Here is a 6000-nt window from a genome sequence, read left to right as displayed (position 1 = left end):
CCTACAGGCACACTTTCCACGAACTCCGTTGGGGAACGCAAGCACTTACAGTCTATGACTATATATTTTTTTTCAGAGTAGACATTTTGCTCTCTATCACTCTGCCAAACCAGGGGATGACATTAAAGAATGTGTCTGAGGATGTTTTCAATGTTTAACAAGTTTTTATTTTGCCGTTTTAATTAATGCACTTGACGCACAGAGAGAGGGGGGAAAATAACTGAACTAAAACAGTTCAAGTGCATACGAGGAGAGTTCCCAGGGTTTCAAATGAAGACTGTTAGTGAACTGAAATAAGAAGTATTGCACATAGACAGACCCCCATTTTTTTTTTTTTTTTTTTTTGGAGCGCCACTGTCTCGATCTCTGCGCGTGGGGTTCAAGCAGCATTAAGCGCGAGACATCTGAAGAGGAATTACATCGTCTCTTCGAAAAGTCGTTCACAAACGTTGTTCGCTGTTCGCGCGCGGACCGTGGACTTTTCCTCGGACATGGAGCATTTTCTTTAATTGGATACCGACTGGTCAGTAGGCTACTGCGTTAAGGTGTTTGATTCTCTGATTTTCTTCAGTCTGCTTCAAGGCACTTAATCTCCTCCAGCAGTGATGCCGCTACGTGACGGGAATTGAGAGTTCTTTCCATATTCACCGATACATCCGAGGTAAGACGCATCTTCTTTTATGATCATTTATGTTTTCTTTTTTTTTTTTTTTGGCAAATAATAATAATAAAAAAACAGTAGAATTTGTATGTGCTCCGTAACTTCATTAAACCAAGCCGGTTATAGCCTAGCCTACTTACTTTAATGCCTCTATTAACAACATGAATTAAAGCATAGACTTGCAGCCACGTAAGCAATGTTTGAGGAAAAAATGTGCGCCAAAGTCGAAGGGCCTTTTCGCGCAAAAGTCATTATCACCCATGAAAATAACGGCTTTCGCAACTCAAGGAAATACATATATTACAATGTATTTCAAATAAATTGAAATTTATGTAACGCAAACTAGGCTATATATTTTTTTGCCTACAGCCGGCTTTACTTTACTCCGCGCTCATTCCGTTTGAATAAGCACCGTCTAGTTTGCCAGTTTCGATCATGTCTTGGTTTTATTACACGAAATCTAAAGAAACAAACAACATGTGTCTGATTTTACGCAAATCTAGGTAAATGGCTTTGCACGCTTTGTATTGAGAGAACGTGTGTTAATACGTGAATCATAACTGCATAGCAACTGTTCGAAACCTGTATCACTTTAGGTTTAGGACACGATCCAACAACTTCTGAAGCGTTCTCTTTTCTCTGACGATTGTTGTTTTGTAATAATCTAGAAACTGAATGAAATAGAGAATATAATCTATAGTATCTTCTAAGGCAACGACAAAATCACACGTTACACATGTTACTTCAAAATATACAGCAGTATCCAGCTCTAGAGAGAGAGAAGCACCTCAGATGAAGTCGGTGGCTGCATGAAGCTTATGCAGGATGCGTCATTTTCTTAACCGGTGTGCCTGGCGAGGGCATTGAGCTGATAACAGAAACTTTGTTTATACAACACTGATCCTTTCATTTACAAAACGTACCATGGTAACACTTGAATGCCATAGTTACTACAGCTATTGTTACTACAATAAACCTGTGGTAACTTGATATTAGCCACCACTGTCATCAATAATAATAATAATAATAATAATAATAATAAAGTTATTATTATTATTATTATTAATAAAATAATGAGGTTTAAATAAAATAATCACATTAAAATGGCTTCTTGCACCCTTCGAAGGAGATACCGTAATTGTGTGTGTGTGTGTGTGTGTGTATGTATGTGTATATATATATTATTATACATTATAAAAATATGGTACATTTTTATTAGGGTAACTGCCCCAATTCAGTATTTCTTCTATTATGGATCATGGCCTAGTTCATTCTGCTCACTTTGTTCAAACTCTGTCACTAATTTAATAATCAGATGACCTTTGAAGACAGGTATAATTGTCAAATCTTGTTAATTTCCAAATTTCCAAAACACAAAAAAGTGTTTCATAGCTTTAAGGCAAAATGATGGTACTGTTTTTCATCTTCATATTCAGTAAGTCTGTTTGTTGAGGAGCAAATCAACAGGCCTTTCATTTTAACTTATTTTTTTGCACTATTTTACCAGCAATCACAACTCTTCATGAAGTGTGGAAAGTACTTGAGCCCCAAGAATGGATTCTGAAAACATTTTGTGAAAAAAGTTTTTCTGCACATGAGGAAAAAATGGCCAGCTTTTCACCTGAAAACTTAATAGTACCACTTAAATTTTCTGCTGAATGTAACACTTCGGTCAGCTTGTATTTTGTATTCACTTATTCAGTTCTAAATATATTATTGCAGTAACACACAATAATCTTAACTGTGATTGAAGTGCATTAAATCACCTAATTTACATCATACACTGCTGATGTAAGTGATACCATCCAACATGAAAGTGTAAGATACATTATTATCTTTGAATTGGGATGTCACAAAACACTTATTGTTGTAATACTGTTGTCTGATGAACAATAAGGCAACATCACTGGCAAAAGCTTTTTCAACAGTTGATTATAGCCACATAGGGAAAGACTTTTAAGGTTTTAATGTACATTTCAATATTATTTTTAATATTGGCCATCATCATTGGTGAGTAACAACACTTGCTTTTGAGTGAAAACCAATGTCTCCGTAAGATAATAGCAGTTTTTCAATTATCCTCGGCATGGTAAAATAATAATAATTATACAAATTGAATAATTTATTATTCATAAATATTAATTTGAAAAACAAAACAAACTAACAAACAAACAAACATGCTACTAAATAAATACTGAAATATTAAAAAAATACTGGAATGCCAAATACTGAAACTGCGCTGCAGTACTGCTCAAGGTGGTTACACTTGACGCAATGACACAGTATATAAAGTGGTGCTGCTTTATTTCATATTTTGAATAAGAGTTCGCCTTCTGACTGTGCAATCATTCTAAATTAAATATTTTAATTATTGATGACTTAACTGTTTTGGTTTTCAAACAGTAATTACCACTTCAGTGCCCTCTATTGGCAGTTTTATTTATTTATCTTGTTTTGCATTGTAATAAAAATTGTGCTTGACTAGCTACTTTAAATATTTAAATAATAAAGTAATTAACATAGATTGTATTATTTTAACTGTTTACAGTCACTGCCAGTGTCTTTTTTATTATTATTTATATTTATTTATTTATTTTTAGCAAAACTGAATATAATTTGTTAAACTGAAAATGCATATTTTAGAGTTATGGAAACAAATAGTGTTTTGTATTATGCTCTTAACAATATATGTTGATACTTTATATTAATACATAACTATTATGTAACATGACAAAATAAGTCATAAATTGGACAAAATAGAGATTCAGGCCCTTGTCCATGATACATTTTACCATTTATATTTGTAATAACCCCTTGCACCTGTATTTTGTTTTCACTTATAAATTATGGAAATATTAAATGTATTTGATATAGAGGGGAAAGGGATCAAATGAAGGGTGCATCATAATCCAAGTACTATCCTTTATGGTTTTCTGTTCCTTGGACTTTAGATTTAGGGTCTTTGTGGCATGTTATGCACTTTGCAATGTTTGTCCATATAAAATCAGTTTAGGAGAATGATATATCAACAACTGACATGTTGCTCCACTGAAAGTGCCCACAATAAATTGCCTGATGTTGGTCTTAGGAATTAAATCAAACTTTTACTATGATTATTTATGGTTTAAATTAGCAGAGAAAATATCTTGACCATGATTAATGGCGTACCATTTTATGTAAACAAAAGCACTCTCACTTTCCCCCCATGCTGAAGTTAGTTGTTGAACTGCTTGACAAATTATTGAAAAATGGCAGTCATGACTATTTGGATGCATAATCTTTGCTGACATACATACATAAATCGACTCCATCGCATTTACTACTGTTTATCAATTATGTTTGGCAACCATTTTTGGGATGTTAATATCTCTCTATTGATCATTATATTGATCATAAGTCCTAAGGATCAGTGTAGTCGCCCTTAGAGCTAATGTACATATTCACAAGTCTCTTAATATTCAGTACAATCCTAACTTTATGGTCTGTTCAGAAATATTCTGATATAATATTTAATCAGATATAAGTGAAAAATCAACAGAACAATATGATAATGTTGCGTGCGGTATAAGAACAACAGCAGTATATATTTAATAATAATCCAATACGTTTTTCATTACCATTCATTCATTGCCATGCATTTAATGTTTGCAAGAGATTTATTCATGATACATAAAGGCTGAATAAATTATTAAAGTCATACTCTGTAGATGTGAAGGGTGACATCCTGACTACACAGGAAGGACAGCAGGTAGGCTGGCAAAGAGCTGGCAGGGGGCCGATGGGTATCCATCTGCTGATGGCAGTAGGTGAAGGGCACATTCAAACAAGACATTGAAATGTCAAAAAATCACACACACGCAGGGTTCCTTTAAACCATTAAAAAGAGAGATGATTGACTTCTGATAAGATTGTGGGAAGTGACAAGCTTCAGGCAGTTGTCCCAGTTTAACTTCCATAAGAGCTCTTAATCATTATTTGAAATATAATTTAGCTGTAATTACCGTTTTAATGAAATTTGATAATTTAATCTGATGGAACTGTATAGATTTTACACCTCAGTTGCATTCAGTCCCTGCTCATTTATACAGACAAAGATTCAGTATAAACTTGCTGTTGACGTGTAAAATAATTTTCCTCCGTGACAGCTCAGCTCAAAATCAAAAACAGGCCTGTCCATCACATTGTCATGTAAAACATTCTAAAGCCTGTGTGCTTTTCACTCCTGGCTCCAGAGGCTTCTGCATACTGTGTGAAAAGTAAACCATGGTCCGCTGCTCAGAATAGATCACTGAAACCCAGGGCAAGCAGGGAGGAAGTCTCAGTTATACCCGCAAGCACAATTTCCCTAGCTAATTCTATCTAATCACTTAAAAAACAAAGCAAAAAAACAACAACTGGTAGTTTTCGAAGATTGCAAAAGATCAAACTCAAAACTTTTGCAAATCAATGTACAGTGTAGTTTGAAAGAATCATTCCCTGGTGTCAAGGGTGGGGACAAAAGGGTGGCATGGGTGAGCTTTCCCACCCCACATGCCACCCCAAGTCGGACCCCACTTGCATCCTGCATCCATCACGCATGATCCATAACAACTTTCCGGCACTACCAACAACCCCCCCCCCCACCCTAAAAAAAAAGACTGAGCACCATTCAAAATGCCAGACCTCACTTACTGGAGCTGGAGCTTATTGGATCGGTGCATCCCCAAATGTAAGTTGCAGTTATTTAGATGTAGATAATCAATGCGCTGCACTGCACTCCTTAGTCAGTCAGTCCTCTTCATTATGCATTGTTGGATACAGCCTTGGACTCTTTCGAGCTTATCAGAGTACAGTAGGTGAATAGTAATTGCTTCTCTCTCACTGACCAAAACTGGTACAATCTTCAAAAGCAAAGCAAATTATTTTTTTTTCATAATTTTTTTCTTTTTTTTTCTTTCAAAGAACAACATAACTGTCTTTGAATGTGGGCAAATAAGAAGATGGCCATTGATCACTGTCATGTAAATTACGTGAATGGTGCTCGTCTGCTCAACAAACCTTTAATAAGTCCCTGCAGTGCAGCCTAAGACTGTTAACTGTGAAAAACGGAACAGTCTCACACTGCAGAGACTCAGACAAGCACTGTATGTACTTGCCATCTGCAAAGAAATTAGGACCTTCAGTTCAGAATATTTTTAAAGAAGCCATCTTCTGTGATTAATTTTTGATGTGTGAATCTCCAAGCTACATGATCATGTTTTGCTTTGTTTTTCAAACAAACATCCTCATGGCATGTACAAATTACACATTAATAGGTTGAATAATGGTGATTTATTGTTAAGAATATCTCCAGGATATCA

The 6000-nt window shown here is 35.1% G+C and overlaps 1 protein-coding gene across 2 annotated transcripts in view; it reads left to right on the top strand.

Moving 5' to 3' along the window:
- The first annotated feature begins 389 nt into the window (after positions 1–389).
- Positions 390–6000, top strand: part of LOC127617337 (protocadherin-11 X-linked-like) — a 233656-nt gene continuing 228045 nt past the window's right edge. For both annotated transcript variants that reach the window (XM_052089326.1, XM_052089327.1), the window contains exon 1: positions 390–661. The gene's annotated coding sequence lies outside the window, so the exon portion shown is untranslated. The remainder of the gene's footprint in view (positions 662–6000) is intronic.

The sequence above is a fragment of the Xyrauchen texanus genome, chromosome 23, assembly GCF_025860055.1.
Source record: "Xyrauchen texanus isolate HMW12.3.18 chromosome 23, RBS_HiC_50CHRs, whole genome shotgun sequence".
NCBI lineage: Eukaryota > Metazoa > Chordata > Actinopteri > Cypriniformes > Catostomidae > Xyrauchen > Xyrauchen texanus.
This window is presented reverse-complemented; position numbering and strand designations above follow the sequence as displayed.